The sequence below is a fragment of the Heteronotia binoei genome, chromosome 21, assembly GCF_032191835.1.
Source record: "Heteronotia binoei isolate CCM8104 ecotype False Entrance Well chromosome 21, APGP_CSIRO_Hbin_v1, whole genome shotgun sequence".
Lineage (NCBI taxonomy): Eukaryota > Metazoa > Chordata > Lepidosauria > Squamata > Gekkonidae > Heteronotia > Heteronotia binoei.
In genome coordinates, this window is record NC_083243.1 from 115876339 (window position 1) to 115894688 (window position 18350).

The 18350-nt window shown below is 43.4% G+C and overlaps 1 protein-coding gene across 2 annotated transcripts in view; it reads left to right on the plus strand.

The window, feature by feature from the left end:
- Positions 1-9171: 9171 nt before the first annotated feature.
- The window catches only part of SHANK2 (SH3 and multiple ankyrin repeat domains 2), an 811137-nt gene continuing 801958 nt past the window's right edge, over positions 9172-18350 (plus strand). For both annotated transcript variants that reach the window (XM_060263196.1, XM_060263197.1), the window contains exon 1: positions 9172-9287. The gene's annotated coding sequence lies outside the window, so the exon portion shown is untranslated. The remainder of the gene's footprint in view (positions 9288-18350) is intronic.

Here is an 18350-nt window from a genome sequence, read left to right on the forward strand (position 1 = left end):
ATCAAAGCACCTTACAGCATTTTCCTCTCCCTCTTTTGATCCACACAATGACCCTGTGAGGTAGGCTAGGCTGAAACTATGTGGGTAGTCTAAAATCACCAAGTCAGCTTCCACAGCAGGAACTTGGGTCTAGCAGATCCTGCTCTGTAGTGCTGACTGTCACAGTGGCTGACTGAGTCCACCACCTCCCGAGGAAGCCTGTTACACTGAGGAACCACTCTAATGGTCAGGAAGTTCTTCCTGATGTTGAGTCAGAAACTCTTTTGATTTAATTTCAACCCATTGGTTCTGGCCCTACCTTCTGGGGCCACAGAAAACAATTCCACACCATCCTCTATATGACAGCCCTTCAAGTACTTGAAGATGGTGATTATATCACCTCTCAATGCCTCCTCTCATGCCTCCTCTCCAGGCTAAACATGCCCAGCTCCTTCAACCTTTCTTCATAGGACTTTGTCTCCAGACCCCTCACCATCTCCATCGCCCTTCTCTGAACCCGTTGCAGCTTGTCCATATCCTTCTTAAAATGTGGTGCCCAAAACTGAACATAATACTCCAGGTGAGGTCTTACGAGAGCAGAGTAAAGCGATACCATCACTTCACGTGATCTGGACACTATACTTCTGTTGATATAGCCCCAAATTGCATTTGCCTTTTTAGCCACCACATCATATGAGCCCCTAAGGTTGCTGTGATCTGCCAACCAACATCTTCTGGTCATTCCTCACCCAAAGGACGTCCATCTTGCCTCGACCAGGGCCAGGGCCTTTTCAGCCCTGACCCCTGCCTGGTGGAATCAGCTCCCTATGGAGATATGGGCCCTACTGGATCTGCTACCTTTCCGTAGGGCCTGTAAGACACAGCTGCTCCACCAGGCGTTTGGTTGAGGCAGGCGGGCATCATTTTCTTTCCCTATTGCCTATACCATCAACTATCCCCCCCACAGTGATTCATCATCTGAACCTTTATATCTGGGCCACTGATTATACCTCAACATGCATGATGAGCCTGCCTGCCTCTGTTATACTGTACTGTACTGTGATGTGTTGTTGTTTTAGTAGTATTTTATTGATTTTATTGCATTCTGCTGATTTTATTGGATGTAATCTGCCCTGAGCCCGCTTGGAAAAGGGTGGAATATAAATCTACCAAATTAAAAAAAAATAAAAAATAAGACTCCTAAGACCCCTAGATCCTTTTCACACATACTACTGCTAAGACAAGTCTCCCCCATCCTATAGCCATGCCTTGGATTTTTCCTACCTAAATGCAGAACTTTACATTTATCCCTGTTAAAATTCATTGTATTGGTTTTAGCCCAGTTTTCCAGCCTGTCAAGGTCATCCTGTATCCTGTTTCTGTCTTCTACTATATTTGCAACCCCTCCCAAGTCACCCAGAGGGTGCTGCCAGGTCTAGGGTAGAAAACCTCTAGGTTGAAGATCTCCTGGAATCACAACTGAACTCTAGGCAACAGATCATTTCTCTTTTTCCCTGGAGAAAATAAGTGCTTTAGAGGATGGACACTATGACATTATATTCAGCTGGGGCCTCTTCCCTCTGCAAAGTCTGGCTTCTATAGACTCCACCACAAAATCTTCAGGAATTTCTCAACCTGGAACTGGAAACCCTAGTCAGAACTGGCCCCAATGAGCTCTTCCTCAAATGCCAAAATAGGCCTGGAAAGGGCTTCCCCCCATCTTTTGCTGACAGAATGAAGCCAGGTTCAACTCAGGGTTGTAGGGTTGCCAGTCCAACTCAGAAAATACCTGGAGACTTTGGGGTGGAGCAAGGGAGACCTTCCCATTCTGCACCCCAAATAAATAAAAATACAGCAGTGCAGTTTCCCTGAATACAGTTTTTATTTCCTCATACCCCAGCAACTGGCTGCACTTCCACTAAATGAAACTGAACACCCACCCACACACTCACAAAGCAGCCAAAATAAACACAGCACACACACACACTTTTGTGATCTCACTGAGGCTGGAGCTGCTCACTGGGGTGGCTGAATGTAACCATCTGCTGTATTTCAACCAACTTCTTCAGACTAACAGGAAAACAAAAGCAGAGCAGCCTATGGAGTGGAGTTTTCCTCCAAACAAACGGAGGGACTCTGCTGCTTCTTTTCTTTTTAAACACTCACCAGGAAGACTCATGTGGCTCTGCTTACTCACCCCACCTATTCAACTTTCCTCTTGGTCTTTCATCCAAGCAGGCTGCACTTCCACTAAATGAAACAGAAGACACACACAAAGCAATCAAACTAAACATAATTAGCATGCACATACTCACTGGGGCAACTGACTCACTGGAACTTTAAATGTAACCATCTGCTGTATTTCAAACAACTTCTTCAGACTAACAGGATAATGAAAGCAGAGCTGGCTGGGGTGTGTTTTTCTCCAAACAAACAGAGGGACTCTGCTGCTTCTCTTCCTTTTACATACTCACCAGGAAGACCCAGGTGGCTCTGCTTACTCGCCTCACCCATTCAGCTTTCCTCTTGGCCTCCCATCCAAGCTGGCTGCATCCAGCTAATTGACAGAAGGCTTTCTTTATCTTCTCTATGAAGCATTGCCATCCGAGGTAGGGCTTTCTGTGACAGCTTCCCTACTCCCTCCATCAGCTAATTGAGGGAATGCTTTCTTTTTCTCCTGTCTTCCACCATCCTCCGAAGTCTGCTCAAATTAGTGTTTGTTACATCAGTAACACTGTCCAGCCATCTCGTCTTTTGCCATCCCTTTCTTCTTTTGCCTTGTCTTTTCCAGCATCAGGATCTTCTCCAGTGAGTGCTCCCTTCTCATTTGGTGGCCAAAGTATTTGAGCTTCAGCTTCAGCATCTGACCTTCCAGGGAACAGTCAGAGTTGATTTCCCTTAGGACTGACTGATTTGATCTTCTTGCAGTCCAAGGGACTCTCAAGATTCTTCTCCAGCACCACATCTCAAAAGCATCTATTCTTCTGCGCTCAGCCTTCCTTCTGGTCCAGCTCTCACAGCCATACATTACTACTGGGAATACCATCGCTTTGACTATACAGACTTTTGTTGGCAGGGTGATGACTCTACTTTTTATTATACTGCCCAGGTTCGCCATAGCTGTCCTTCCAAGGAGCAGATGTCTTAATTTCACGGCTACGCTCACCATCTGCAGAGAGCCAGTTTGGTGTAGTGGTTAAGTGTGTGGACTCTTATCTGGGAGAACCTGGTTTGATTCCCCACTCCTCCACTTGCACCTGCTGGAATGGCCTTGGGTCAGCCATAGCTCTGGCAGAAGTTGTCCTTGAAAGGGCAGCTGCTGTGAGAGCCCTCTCCAGCCCCACCCACCTCACAGGGTGTTTGTTGTGGGGGAGGAAGGTAAAGGAGATTGTGAGCCGCTCTGAGACTCTTTGGAGTGGAGGGCGGGATATAAATCCAATATCTTCTATCTTCTTCTTCATCATAAGGGGAGGGATGGTGGCTCAGTGGCAGAGCATCTGCTTGGGAAGCAGAAGGTCCCAGGTTCAATCCCTGGCATCTCCAAAAAAGGGTCCAGGCAAATAGGTGTGAAAAACCTCAGCTTGAGACCCTGGAGAGCCGCTGCCAGTCTGAGAAGACAATACTGACTTTGATGGACCAAAGGTCTGATTCAGTATAAGGCAGCTTCATATGTTCATATGTTCATCTTGGATACCAGAAATGTGAAGTCTGTCACTATGTCTTCCCCTTCTATTTGCCAAGGAGTGCTGTCCTCTTTCACCCTCAACAAGATGTTCTTTAGGTCCTCTTTACTTTCTGCCATTAGAGTGGTATCAGCTGCATATCTGAGCTTGTTGATGTTTTTCCCGGCAATCTTAATTCCAGCTTCTGCTTCATCCAGGCCGGCATTCCGCATGATGTACTTTGCATATAAATTAAGTAAGCAGGGTGACAATATACATCCTTGTCAAACTCTTTTTCCTATTCTAAACCAATCAGTTGTTCCATATTCCGTTCTGACAGTTGCTTCTTGACCCTTATACAGGTTTCTCAGGAGACAGGTGAAGTGGTCTAGTACTCCCATCTCTTTAAGGACTTGCCACAGTTTGTCGTGATCCACACAATCAAAGGCTTTAGCGTAGACAATGAAACAGAAATACACGTTTTTCTGATATTCCTGTGCTTTCTCCATAAACCATCGAATGTTGGCAATTTGATATCTAGTTCCTCTACCTCTTCGAAACCCAGCTTGAACTTCTGGTAGTTCCCGATCTACATACTGCCGAAGCCCAGCTTGTAGGATTTTTAACATGACCTTGCTGGCATGTGAAATGAGTGCAATGGTGCGATAGTTTGAACATTCGTTGGCATTACCCTTCTTTGGGATTGGAATATAAACTGACCTTTTCCAATCCTGTGGCCACTGTTGTGTTTTCCAAATTTGCTGAAATAATGTGTTCTTCACTTTAACGGCATCATCTTTTAAGACTTTGAATAGCTCAACTGGGATACCATCATCTCCGCTTGCTTTGTTGTTAGTAAGACTTTCTAATGCCCATTTGACTTCACACTCAAGGATGTCTGGCTCAAGATCAGCGATATCACCGTCATGGTTGTCAAGGTCATTGAGATCCTTGTATAATTCTTTTGTGTATTATTGCTACCTCTTCCTAATCTCTTCTGCTTCTGTTAGGTCCCTACCGTTTTTGTCCTTTATCATGGCCATCTTTGCACGAAACGTTCCCTTGATTTCTCCAATTTTCTTGAAGAGATCTCTTGTCCTTCCCATTCTATTATTTTCCTCTATTGCTTTGCATTGTTCCTTCAAGAAGGCCTCCTTATCTCTCCTTGTGGTTCTCTGGAAATCTGCATTCAGCTGGGTGAATCTTTCCTTTTCACCTTTGCCTTTTGCTTTCCTTCTTTCCTCGGCTATTTGTAAAGCCTGATCAGACAGCCACTTTGCTTTCTTGCATTTCTTTTTCTTTGGGATGGTACTGATTGCTGCCTTCTATACAGTGTCACAAACCTCTGTCCATAGTTCTTCAGGCACTCTATTAACTCTTGTTCCTTAAACCTATTCTTCACCTCCACTGTATATTCATAAGGGATGTGATCAACGTCAAACCTGAATGGCCTAATGGCTTCCCCAGTTTTCTTCAGTTTAAGCCTGAATTTTGCAATGAGTAACTCATGATCTGAGCTGCAGTCAGCTCCAGGTCTTGTTTTTGCTGACTGTAAGGAGCTTCTCCATCTTTGACTGCAGAGTGTATAATCAATCTGATTTCTGTGTTGCCCATCGGGTGATATCCATGTGTAGAGTCACCTTTTAGGTTGTTGGAAGAGGGTGTTTGCTATGAGCAGTTTGTTCTCTTGACAAAACTCTATTAGCCTTTCCCTGGCTTCATTTTGTTCTCCAAGGCCAAACTTGTCAGTTGTTCGAGTTACCTTTTGACTTCTTACTTTGGCATTCCAGTCCCCTATGATGAGGAGGACATCTCTTTTTGGCGTTCGTTCTAGAAGGTGTTGTAGACTTCATAGAACTTCAGCCTCTTGTGCATCAGTGGTTGGGGCATAGACTTGAATTACTGTGATATTGAATGGTTTGCCTTGGATACGGACCGAGATCATTCTGTAATTTTTGAGATTGTATCTCATTACTGCCTTCCTCATTCTCTTGTTAACTATAAAGGCCACACCATTTCTTCTACGGGACTCTTGTCCACAGTAATAGATGTAGTGATCCTCTGAATTAAATTCGCCCATTCCCGTGCATTTTAGTTCACTGATTCCCAAGATGTCAATGTTCAATCTTGCCATCTCTTGTTTGACTACATCCAGCTTACCTTGATTTATAGATCTTACATTCCACATTCCAATGCAGTATTGTTCTTTGCAGCATCGGACTTTCCTTTCACCATCAGACACATCCACAGCTGAGCGTCCTTTCGACTGTGGCTCAGCTGCTTCACTCCTTCTGTGGCTACTTGTACTTGCCCTCTGCTCTTCCCCAGTAGCATATTGGGCAACTTCTGACCTGAGGGGCTCATCTTCCAGTGCCATATCTTTTAGCCTTTTGTTACTGTCCATGGGGTTTTCTTGGCAGGGATACTCGAGTGAGTTGCTATTTCCTTCTCCAGTGGATCACATTTTGTCTGGGTTCTCAGCTGTGGCCTGTCTATCTTGGGTGGCCCTGCATGGCATAGTCCACAGCCTCACTGAACTGTGCAAGCCCTCTCACCACATCAAGGCAGCAATCCATGAGAGAGAGTAAAGGTGGTACAAAGAAAATAAAATCCCTGACATGACTAACTACATGTTCCCTCCTTCTGCTTCCAACTCACTCACCCCTCTTTGGATGAGGGAACGCTTCTGTCTCTCTCCAGTTCAGCCTTTCCAGAGATAACCCCTCCTCTTCTAGCTAGACCTCTTATCCTTTCCTCCAAGGTCCCACCCATCTATTTTCCACTGGTCCAAGTTTTCTCTGCCCACCCAATCAGAGGGACAGAAGGGATCCTGGGAGATGTAGGCCCACTAGCAATTCTGAGATAGGCTTCTCCAGGCACTATAGGCCTCATGGCCTGGGCCAGGGCATGAAAAGGCCTCAGAGCTAAAACTTCTGAATGAAGTTATCAACCAATCATGTCATGAAAGCAGAAGCATTTCATTTTCAAGCTGCACATGAGAGGTGGAAGGATGTGGTGGAAATGCAAGAGCTTTAGATCTCCTCCAAGTATGTTATGGTTGCCAGCCTCCAGGTGGACCTTAAGATCTCCCAGAATTATAGCTGGTCTCCAGGTGACAGAGATCAATTCCCCTGGAGAAAATGGCTGCTACGGAGAGTGGACTCTGAACCCTCTCTCCAGGCTCCACCCCGCCAAATCTCCAGGAATTTTTTAGCCCAGAATTGGCAATCCTAAGGCACATTCATGTAACAAAGCATGTTTTGTCATTATATCTGAATCAGGGCTTTTTTTTTAGCAGGAACACACAGGAATGCAGTTCTGGCTGGCTTGGCCAGTGCTCTGGCCCAAAAAAAGGTCTCCAGCAGACGGAAGGCACTAGGTAGCTTCCTGCCACCTCCAGCCTTCAATGAGCTTGCAGAGAGAGCAAGAGACATGGAGCCTTCCATGTGTGCCCCCTCCTGGGAGATGGTGGCCTGCCGCTGCCTGCTCCACCACATATGGTTCTCTCTTTCCAACCATGTTTGGGGTAGGAGTTGGCAAAACAAAGTCTCTCATTGGGTCGTGTAATAAAACACATCCATGAAATGCAGCTGATGGCACTGTACAGTTCTGTGTCAATATGCAGAAAGTAACCTACTGAACAAGGTGACATCACTTATCAGGGGATGTGGCCTAATGCAAATGAGTTCATGCTGGGCTTTTTCTACCAAAGAGTTTTGATCTGAACCATGCCGTTGTGTTTCTCCTAGGGGGAAACCTGCTCATATTTAGGAAGCCACTTCAGTAGTTCATGAATTATTTCCCAGGCTAGCGGACCAAATTGCTTTTGCTTCTGCTGCTCCTGAGGAAGGGAGAGAAGTGAAAGAGCAGAGCTTCATCTCTGCTCTGTTCCAGTACCCATTGGTTCTGAATATATATACATGGAAAAGAGACAGTACACTTGTTTGTTTGTATAAGGAAGCAGTTCTACAAGTTTCTGCATATCACCTTGATCATATTTACACTGGTAGGCTTTAGCAATGTAAGGAGTTGATTTGCATGCCCATCTGGATACTGCCTCATACTAAAAAGTATAGGGAAATCATGTTTCTTCAGTGCTTTCTTTTATTAGAATATCCCTTAAATTAGAAAACAAGGGTAGAAACATGCTAAGCACTGGGATCGAATCTTTTTTTTTTTTAAATAAATGAGTTTGTTTTCTTTTCGTGGGGCATTTTTGAAGAGGGACCCCTGAATAATTAATGAATATCTCAATAATAATAATAATGGAAAATATGGTTGTGCCTTCAAAAGAGAATGTCTGATGCAACATTTAGAGTGACTGTTAAGAGGCCCCTTGGAAGAGCTTCTGCTAAACTGTTAAAACCAGACAGGCTAAGGGTGTGAATCCAAGATAACAGGGGCCCCGCAGAGAAGGAGCTTCTTGCTGATAACACAGAGGGACAGAGCAGGGGAAAACTACAAGAAATTACTGGAAGGAAAACAGGAGGTGGAGCATTTGAATTAGATAAGAGGGGGCTTGTCTGCTTGTTTGGGGGATGAATAAAAATGGTCAGAAGGCTGATGATTTTAGTCATTTTGAGCTTATGCTGACAAGTTCTACTTTGATGTCAAAGTAAAATACCTCGCTTCAAACCGAGCAATGTGTGGGGTTTTGTTATTTACCTGCTACATTTTTACATCGGGAGCATTTGATACTGATTTCTTCCATTTGTAGTTTAAAACTGTAGATTTCAGCCTAAGTGCTAAATTGTGTATATTCAGCCTAAGTGCTGAGTTAATCATGAGGCTAGTAGAACAGAATTTACCTGTGTGACTTTGCATGTGCCCAGAGTCTCATTTAAACTGGGCCCCCTGCCATTATGCTTGCAGAGTTCTGCAGCCCAGTTGGGTGTTGCAGTAACATTGCATACATACATGCTTTGCATGCATGGACACCTAGGATTGCTAGGTGGGTTGGGAGGTACCTGAAAATTTTGGAAGTGGAGCCTGGAGAGGGTGAGTTTAGGAGGTAAAATGCCATAGTTTCCACTCTCCAAAACAGTCATTTTCTCCAGGCAACTGATATTGGTCATTAGAGATCCATTGTAATAGTGAGAGATCTCCAGTTGCCAACTGGAGGTTGGCAATCCTATGAAGACACTCAATTTAAATGAAATATTGGAAATATTCAGTCACATCAGTAAGTTCATCTAGTCCACCAGCATCATATTTAAATTTGACCTACGATAAAACTGTTGACATGTCACAAATAAGTCCCTAAGTTTTGTATTAAGGTACATTTTTATTAGGTCACTTCTTTCCTTAACTTTTATACTTTTCCTTTAAACCATGTACAGTTCTTTCCACTCTCCTGCTCCTTCTCCAAAGACAGTCTCCCATAATGTAGTCTTTCTGACTTCTTTGCACTTTTCCCTTAGATCTTTTCCATCCAGTCCTATGTGCTAGTTGGCTGCAACGCGTTTTCTGATTGGCAGGGGTGGGAGGAGGCTGGGCTGCCTGACAAACCTGGCTCAGGTTATTGTTCTGTGTTTGCAGCTGGAAGTCACCGCTCCAGGGAAAGTTTGCCTTTCATAAATACCTTTCCTTTTCTGTGTGCTAGCTTGTAGAAACTGATTAAGATTGTCACCTTGGGACATGGACCAGGTAAGGTTTCTACAAATAAAAAAAGCTTTTGGGGACAAGGAAGCTGAAGGATAGCAGGGGAGGTACAGAAATTCTCTTAATGAGTCAAAGGCATTTAAAAGTAGAGACGAATGCCTGATGCAGTCAGTACCAACATGATCTCAGTCTCTCATGTTGCTCAGCGACTTCTGTTTCACTGATCAATTTCAGTTTTCTTTGCTTTGGGGTAAGACACAATGTTGTGGTGCCCTTGCACAGATCAAAAGTTCTCATGAAACTGATCAAATCCCTGCTTATGTTAAGGAAAGTTACTCAACAGAGCTACAATGTAATCATTTACTCTTCTTTCCAGCATAAAGATCAGGCACTACCTTGCCAAATATTTAATCTTTTGGCAGCAACAGAAGTGACAAATATTTCTCAGTCTTCCTTTTCTGGTTTTCACACATTTTGAACGCCTTGTTAAAAGTTGCTGACAGTGAAGTGTGCTTCCTTTGACTAACTGAACAGTTTTTACTCTTTTCAAAATGAAATGTGTATGTATCAAGGTGCTTTTCATTAACTCAGAATTTCAGCTTAATTTATCCACTTTTCTCTTTGTTTTGCACAAAACTTTGTATACATACCAGAAATAGTCATTGTTGGGGTTTGCTTATGATCAGTGTCTAATCTGTTGAATTTAACCTTTTTCAGAAATATTAAAGTTCAAAAAAAAATTAAAGAAATATGATAGTATCATATTAAAGTTACATAGTAGGAAAATCTGAGAGATAAAGCTCTTTGTATGCTCTAATTTATCAAAGTATGTGTTCTCCAATTTACTTTGAAATTCCTTTCCTGGTTTCTGCCTAATGAAATTAAGACTTAACCAGCACTGAATTTATTAAAAGACATTCCACATGCCCCAGATGTTGTGCATTTTGATGCTAGATGTGGAAATATACTAGGGGATGGTGCTGAGGGAAAGACTTTGCACATGTTCAGAAGCTCATTCTCACATATTGCTTCAAATATTCAAATGTTATGATCTGATATTGAAAGTAGATTCGAGGTACAAAGTAACCACTATATTCAATGTTATAGTATGTTATACACAGCTCTGTGTTTGTAGTGACACAACTGCCTGGACATATACTCCTCTTGACTCATTAGGCATCCAGACTATGAAACTGAATGTATTCAAGTTGTATCAGAATTCACTATACCAGTCAATGGTGAAGGGACCAAATTAGTAGTTAGTTCTGATACTTCTAAGACATTTCCATGCTTGGTTTTGTCATGCAGCTGATCTTCTAATGGCTAGTATAATTCATATTATGTGTCACAAAGAAGGGAAAAGATAATAATAATAATAATAATAATAAATTTTATTTCTACCCCGCCCTCCCCGCAAAGCGGCTCAGGGCGGCTAACAGTAAGTAATATATTAACATAAATAGTAAAACATTAGATTAGCAATTAAAATTACACATATAAAAACCCGTTAATTCAGTTAAAATACTTAATTTACAATTACATTATATATATATCTGGCAGTAATAGCTGTTCTAGCGCTGATTCTGCCAGTTTAAATGGTGTTAAAGATGGCGGTTCTTCGTTCATTGCAACTCAGCAGTCCGTATCATTATAGGCGTATCTAAAAAGGGCAGTCTTGCAGGCCCTGCGGAACTGGTCGAGGTTCCGCAGGGCCCGCACCTCCTCCGGGAGCTGGTTCCACAGTGCAGGTGCCGCAACTGAAAAGGCTCGCACCCTGGTGCTTTGGAGCCTGGCCTCTCTCGGCCCAGGGATGGTCATTTTGTTTTTACTTGCTGACCTCAGTGCCCTCTGGGGTTCATACGGGGAGAGACGGTCCCTTAGGTAGGCAGGTCCTCGGCCATATAGGGCTTTAAAGGTAATAACCAACACTTTGTACTGGACTCGGTAGATAACTGGCAGCCAGTGCAGTCCGCGCAGCCCCGGCTGTATGTGCTCCCATTTCGGGAGCCCCAGTAACAGCCTGGCCGCCGCATTCTGCACTAGCTGCAGCTTCCGAGTCCGGCACAGAGGTAGCCCCAAGTAGAGGGCATTACAGTAGTCCAATCTTGAGGTGACCGTTGCATGGATCACTGTTGCGAGGTCGCGGCGTTCCAGGAAGGGGGCCAACTGCCTTGCCCGCTTCAGATGAAAGAATGCTGACTTGGCAGTGGCTGCTATCTGGGCCTCCATTGATAATGAAGGCTCCAGTAAAACACCCAAACTCTTTACCTGGCGCACTGGTTCCAATAGTGCGCCGTCGAAGGTTGGGAGAGCTATTTCCCCTCCCTGGGCGCCGCGACCCACGCAAAGGACCTCTGTCTTCGCTGGGTTCAACTTCAACCCACTCAATCTAAGCCACGCCGCTACAGCCTGCAAGGCCCTATCCAGGTTCCCTGGGGCGGAGCCAGGCCGGCCGTCCATTAGTAGATAGAGCTGGGTGTCATCTGCATATTGATGGCAACCCAGCCCAAACCTCCGGACAATCTGGGCAAGGGGGCGCATATAAATGTTAAACAGCATTGGGGAGAGAACTGCTCCCTGAGGCACCCCACAATCAAGTGTGTGCCTCTGGGATCGCTCGCCCCCAATGGCCACCCTTTGTCCCCGATCGGAGAGGAAGGAGGAAAGCCACTGTAAGGCCAGCCCCCTAACCCCTATGTCGGCAAGGCGGCGCTTTAGTAACTGATGGTCGACTGTATCAAATGCCGCCGACAGGTCTAATAACATCAGTACCGCAGAGCCGCCCCGATCCAGATGCCGCTGGAGGTCATCCACCAAGGCGACCAGCACTGTCTCCGTCCCATGGCCCGGTCGGAACCCAGACTGGCACGGGTCAAGGACGGAAGATAAAAGTTTATGGTGGTCAATTTTGGATGCAGAATTTTTATATCTGGAGTTCTTATACCTTCAGATTGTGATGGCAGCACTCTTAGCAGAACTTGAATTAACTTAAGTTGTAGGAAAGATACATGATGATTGCAAGGACCAAAGCATACTCTAGAGCTTAAACTGGAGTTAGTGTGGTGTAGTACTTGGACAAGAATCTAGAAAATCCATGTTTAGACACCCACCCTGCCATGAACCTTCCTTGAGCTGGTCACTCTCTTAGCCTATCATACCGCTCAGAGCTATTATGAAGATAAAATAAGGAACAGAGAAGCATGTATGCAATAGTGAGACCTTAGGAAAAGGGCAGGATATAGATAAGCTTTTAGGCCCAAGCAACTGAACATAGTTTGCTGCACAGTGATATTGTTGATCTGGTCAGATGATTCTCCGATGTGCAGAGTTTCAGATTAGCCCTTGCTCTGTCACCAGCTTTCCTAAAGAAGATCTCCATATGACAGCTTCATATGTTTGAAACCAGGGGTCATTTTGTAGAAAAATAGGTAGTGGAGCTCATTAGCATAACCTATTAGCATATGTTCCCCTCCCAGCCAAAAGCAACCCAATGCAAGAAAGGAGAGCCCTGGGCGAGTGAGGCCTGCTTGGGCTGGCCAGAGATCCAGCCATTCCAAGCAGGCCTTGCTCGCCTGGGGCTCCCAAAAGGCCAGCAAATCACCCACTGCCCAAAATCACATAAGAAGTGGAGAAAGGGTGGCACAAGCTTCTCCAGGGGTAAATGAGGGCTGCTGGGGGTCTGGCAAAGCCCCTGATGGCCGGCCGGCTGCCTGCTCTCCTAATCCAGGAATTGTTATGCAGCTGTACCTACTATTCAATGGAGAAGGTAGGTGGGGAAGAAGACAGGGAGCCATCAGAAAGGTTCAGGAGCTGCTACTAAATCTGAGGTCTGTTTGAGATCGAGGGAAAGTTTAGAAGTTCTGGAATGAAGCAGGTGATGTTGCAGAGGATCCCAGTGTTATATTTAGGGGGCATTCTATATGTTGTGTGACAATCAACCTGCATTACTATTGAATGCCCATTATTATTTAGAGATAATATTTATATCCCACCTTTCCTCATAGCTTTGAGTAGTTTACAAATCACAATTTGAGAACTAGTTTGGTGCAGTGGTTAAATGTGCAGACTCTTTATCTGAGAGAACCAGGTTTGATTCCCCACTCCTTCACTTGCAGCTGCTGGAATGGCCTTGGGTTAGCCATAGCTCTTGTAAGAGTTGTTCTTCAAAGGGCAGCCTCTGGGAGAGCTCTCTTGGCCCCGCCTACCTCACAGGGTGTTGTGGGGGAAGAAGATAAAGGAGATTGTAAGCCGCTCTGAGACTCTGATTCTGTGACCGATTTCCCATTCGCCTTATGCCGCTCTCATGCTCCTCTTCTCAGCGGGGCTTCCATCTGACTATTGGCCCCGGGGTTGCAATTGACTTTTTTGCCCGGCAAACAAACCTCTAAAAACCAATTTCTGTTTGCCGTGTGAAAAAAACCAAAGCTAGTTGCAGTCCTGGGCAGATAGTGTGAAATCGGATGGAAGCCCCACTGAGAAGAGGAGTGTGAGAGTGGCGTAAGGCGAGTAGGAAATCAGTCAGAGAGAAGGGCGGGGTATAAATCTACAGTCTTCTTCTTAAAACATACAGAGTTCCAAATACCACCCTCTCCTAAAAGATGTCTGTATGTACCCCCAGCCAAGTATGCCTGTAGTTTGTACCCACTACTGAGGTACCTGACTTCCTTCAGTCATGGGGCTACCACCTGCATTTGGAGTATGCAGGAGATGGAGAAGAAAAAATGGGCTAAACATCGCCTATTCCGCAGCCACTTTTCAAATGAAATTCAAACTTTCTAAATCTATATAAGAATAAGAGAAAACTTACAGGAGATCTAGTATTGGTCTTATGTAATGTATGGATTGTCTTTTAGTGACACCATGATTGTATTAATATCATAAGAGAGAAATCATTAAATGGTAAAAATTGCACTTGTCATTTCCCTGCATAAGAGAATGACAACACATGTTTATGTGGACTTGTTTCCCAAGTCAAGATCATCCAAGGTCATGGTTTTAACTTTTTATTTCTAATATTTAGACCTTTAGTCTCTTTAAGTTTGGTTAACTGTAGCTTTTGTGTTTGAAATTTCTCTTATGAATATTGGTGTGTTTGTGAGTCTGCACAATAGAAAGCCATTATGGAGTGCATTTTTAAAAACTACCTATTCTGACAAAAGATATTAGAAGTGCATTTTTAACAATGAAAAGCTATAATTACTTTTCTGAAGCCCTTTAATTTTATGCCCAAGGAAAGCATAGCCTTTGGCAATCTTATCACACTGTTAATATATAAAGAATGATGTGAAAAATAATAATATATAATTTAAAAATGAAAACAAGTTTTAATGTTTTAATTATATCTGAGAATTGCATAACAAGTTCTATACACCTAAGGGAGTTCAGGCTTGAGGTTGCCAAACAGCAGCTTCCCATACTCTACAGCAAAACAACCTTTTAAAACTGAGAGTTTCAAGACCAGTTTGTTATAAAGCATAAACATCTATTATTTAAAAACAAAGTAGTTAAAATCCTCACTGGGCCTTTGACAAACCTCTAGTCGCTCTCTGAATGCTAACCATTGAAGTTATTTACTTATATCCTGTTTATCTTTAATTTTTAACCAGGGAGATGATAGTGAACAAAAGTAACAGTTTAAAAAACAATGCATAATGTACTGACATGGATATTTAGGCAGATAGCCAGTTTATAGAATTGGAACAGTGTACTTTGCATGTTTAAAGTGTTCATTTACTCTAGCTGTTTATCATGGTACTGTGTAGTTCACTCTAGAAACGTACTTACTTTTAATAACTTCCATAAGTTTTAGGAATAGTTTACATATGTGAAATATATGAAGTTTAGGGATATATCACATATGTGAAAATATTTTTGCATTTAGTGACATGAGAATTTATGTGTCTCTTTTTAAAAACAAAGACTGACATTTTGAATTTATAATCCAGTTTTTCACTTCATAAGTACTACAAAGTAGGAATGTTTGACCATCAATTTCATTGGGTACCCCCAAGATTTAATATTATGGGAGAGGGAGAAAAAGCTCTCTCTGTCCACTTTCTCCACACATACATTATTTTATAAATTCTGTCATGTCCCCCCTTAGCAGTATTTTTCTAGCCTGAAAACTCTCAGGTTCTAGCTTTTCTTCATAGGAAAGGTGCTCCAAGTGTTTTTTGGTGTGCTCTTCTGTACTTTTTCCAGCTTTGCAATATCCTTTTAGAGATATGGTGATTGAGAACTACACTTGGTATTCCAAATAGGGTTGTCAGCTCTGTGTTGGGAAATACTTGGAGATTTTTGGGGATGGAGCCTTAGGAAGGAGGAATTTGAGGAGTGGAGGGCCCTCAGCAGGGTATAATGCTGTAAAATTCACCATCTGAACCAGCCAATCGTAATAGCGGGATAGCTCCAGGTGTCACCTGGTGATTGGTAACCCTAATTCCAAATGAGGTTGCACCATAGCTCTATACAAGGGTATTACAATATTTGGCGTTTTACTTTTTATTTCTCTTTCCTAATAATTACCAGCACAGAGTTTGCCTTTTTCACAGCTGCCACACACTACGTTTTCAGCAATCTTTTTAATACAACCCCAAGATCTCTTTCAATCTTGGAGTGATTCCTCACCGGCATTTGCTCCACCCCTGCACTTCTCCTTGCATTGGCACAAGCCATCAATTCCCCACCAGTTGCTCCACAGCGCCTCTTGCTTCGGGGCTACTTCCGATTCCCATTGCGGCAACTGGAACTCCAAAAAACCAGCATCCTGTTGCTGCAACCATAATAGGAAGTAGAGGTGCCTACGGAGCAACCAGTGGGGGATTCATCTCTTAGGCTGGCGCAGGGAGAAGAGCAGGGGTGGAGCAAATGCTGGTGAGGAATCACTTTGGTCTCAGTTACTGCATACTCCATCAGAATATATTTAAAGTTTTGTTCAAATGCACTTAACAACATTGAACTTTATTTCCCACATTGTTGCCTACTCACCCAACTTAGAGATCCTCCTTCAGCTTGGTTTTCACCATCCTGAATAAGTTGGTATGAACTTGGCTATTAGACTATGAAATTATCTACTATACTGCTTACCCTCAATTCTAAATAATTTATGAAAAAAATTAAGTAGCGCTGGTCCCAAAATTGATCCTTGAAGTACCCCCACTGTTGACTTTCTTCTATTGTGAGAACTTTCCATTTATTCTTACTATTCACATCCAGTTTAATATTAATCCATATGAGGACCTGTCCCCTTTTCCTGTAACTGCTAAGTATACTCAGGAGTCTTTGGTGAGGTACCTTTGTAGCAAAGAACGAGCCAAGCAGTCAGTCTTCAGGTTGTAGCAGGAGCCACCTTGCTGGACTCTTGTCCAGCCTTTTATTGAGTTACACAAAATAGTCACGAGACATTGTCTGAAGTGAAATAGCTGAGTAGAGTGAAACTTTTGGTCAAGACATGGTTACGTGCTCAAAAGCAGAGACCAGACTATCATATTTACAGAGATTAACATTTCTCCATGGGCATGAACAAAGTTTGCTGTACCTGGCTCCCTATTAACTTTTCAGGTGTGCCCAAAAGGTTAAGAAGCAAGGTAGAGCCACTACATTCCACCCTTTATTGTTTTTTAAGCTGATGGTCCATCTGCACAAGAGCTTTATATACATATGGCAATTGTTGTTGGGAAATAGGATTTGTGGGAACAGTGCGAAAAATAGAGACATTGCTGCAATAAGGAGGGTACACACTGGATTAAATAGCAACATGAAATCAATATGACAAAAATTAATATTCCATACATGCAAAGAGTTTGGAGCCAGGCTCCTGAGGGAAGCCAGGACCATAAGCTGTTCCACTAGGAAAGGAGGACGTCTTGCTTGATTTGCTGTGTCAGTTGTTTGAGGGCTTGTATTTCATTTTCAATAACATGACTATTGTCAGACAAATTAAAGCAGCACATCTGCTGTACAATTTCACAGCCTTGATGATGTAACAACAACAAATAATCAATTGCAGCTCAATTGTCTAAAATAGCATGATGAAGCTGTCGCTGTTCTACGTTGGGAGCGGTCAAAGCAGCGGAGGTATGGTTCAATGCTTTAGCAACTACACAAGCAAGTGCATTTATGTTATGAGAGTTGCGGGTGGCGAGGCCAGGGATACCTACAAGTGAGGCAGCGAGGGCCACATATTCAGTCTGAGATAATAATGCCATATCAGAAGAATCACAGGTAGAGTCTAAGGGGATGGTTTCCCTGCGAATGCGTGAGGCAGAGGATTCCATAAGCCAGGACTTTTGAGGCAACACCACAGCAAGGCGACTTAAACAACATTCAGAAAGAGATATATTAGCAGGAATATAACTAAAAGTCCAACGGCCACAAGAGAAAACCATCCAGGAGGTGAGGGAATATGGCCATAATTACTGGTTACATTAATTGTTATATTACCTTTCCACAAGGGGGCACCTGTTTGCAGGCAACCGTGCAATGGCTTATGGTGGGAGCAATTTACCATCTGTGCACAAGTTAGATTTTCATGGTTAGCCACACATGGGGTATATAGAGTTAAGGCATCCGCTGGAAGCTTATAGGTGGGAATGCCCCAGTTGGGTAAAGTTGCATAAGAGATCTGGGATTCATTTAAAAATTTACCAAGAACTGTATTGTTTTCTACAGTTCCTGGAGCCTTGCAAACGGGAATTAGACAGGTCCCTAATAACATGTAAATCAGTACATTGTGTCAAACAAAAATTTGAAACGTTGTTAACATTAGCTAAGTGTTCCCAATTATTAAACTGAAGACGATCTCCAAAACTAATTGCCTTGACAGGAGACAAAATACATAAATACAAACAACAAAGAATAGCCATGGAGTTCACTGTGAGCTGTGCAAAAACAGCAGCCACCAAGTTCTCCGGGGATGGTGCTCACCCAGCCTCTTCCAACGTTTTTTGTGCTTGATTAGTTAGACACTTCACATCCCCCCATGTGATATCATGAGCTAACTGGGTCTGCAGGCGTCACACAATCTCCCGTTTGAGGCTGAGATTGAAGTTGGGAATCGGATTCGGGAGACCCTGATGCCATGCCATCTTTAGCTTGGCAAACGCAACG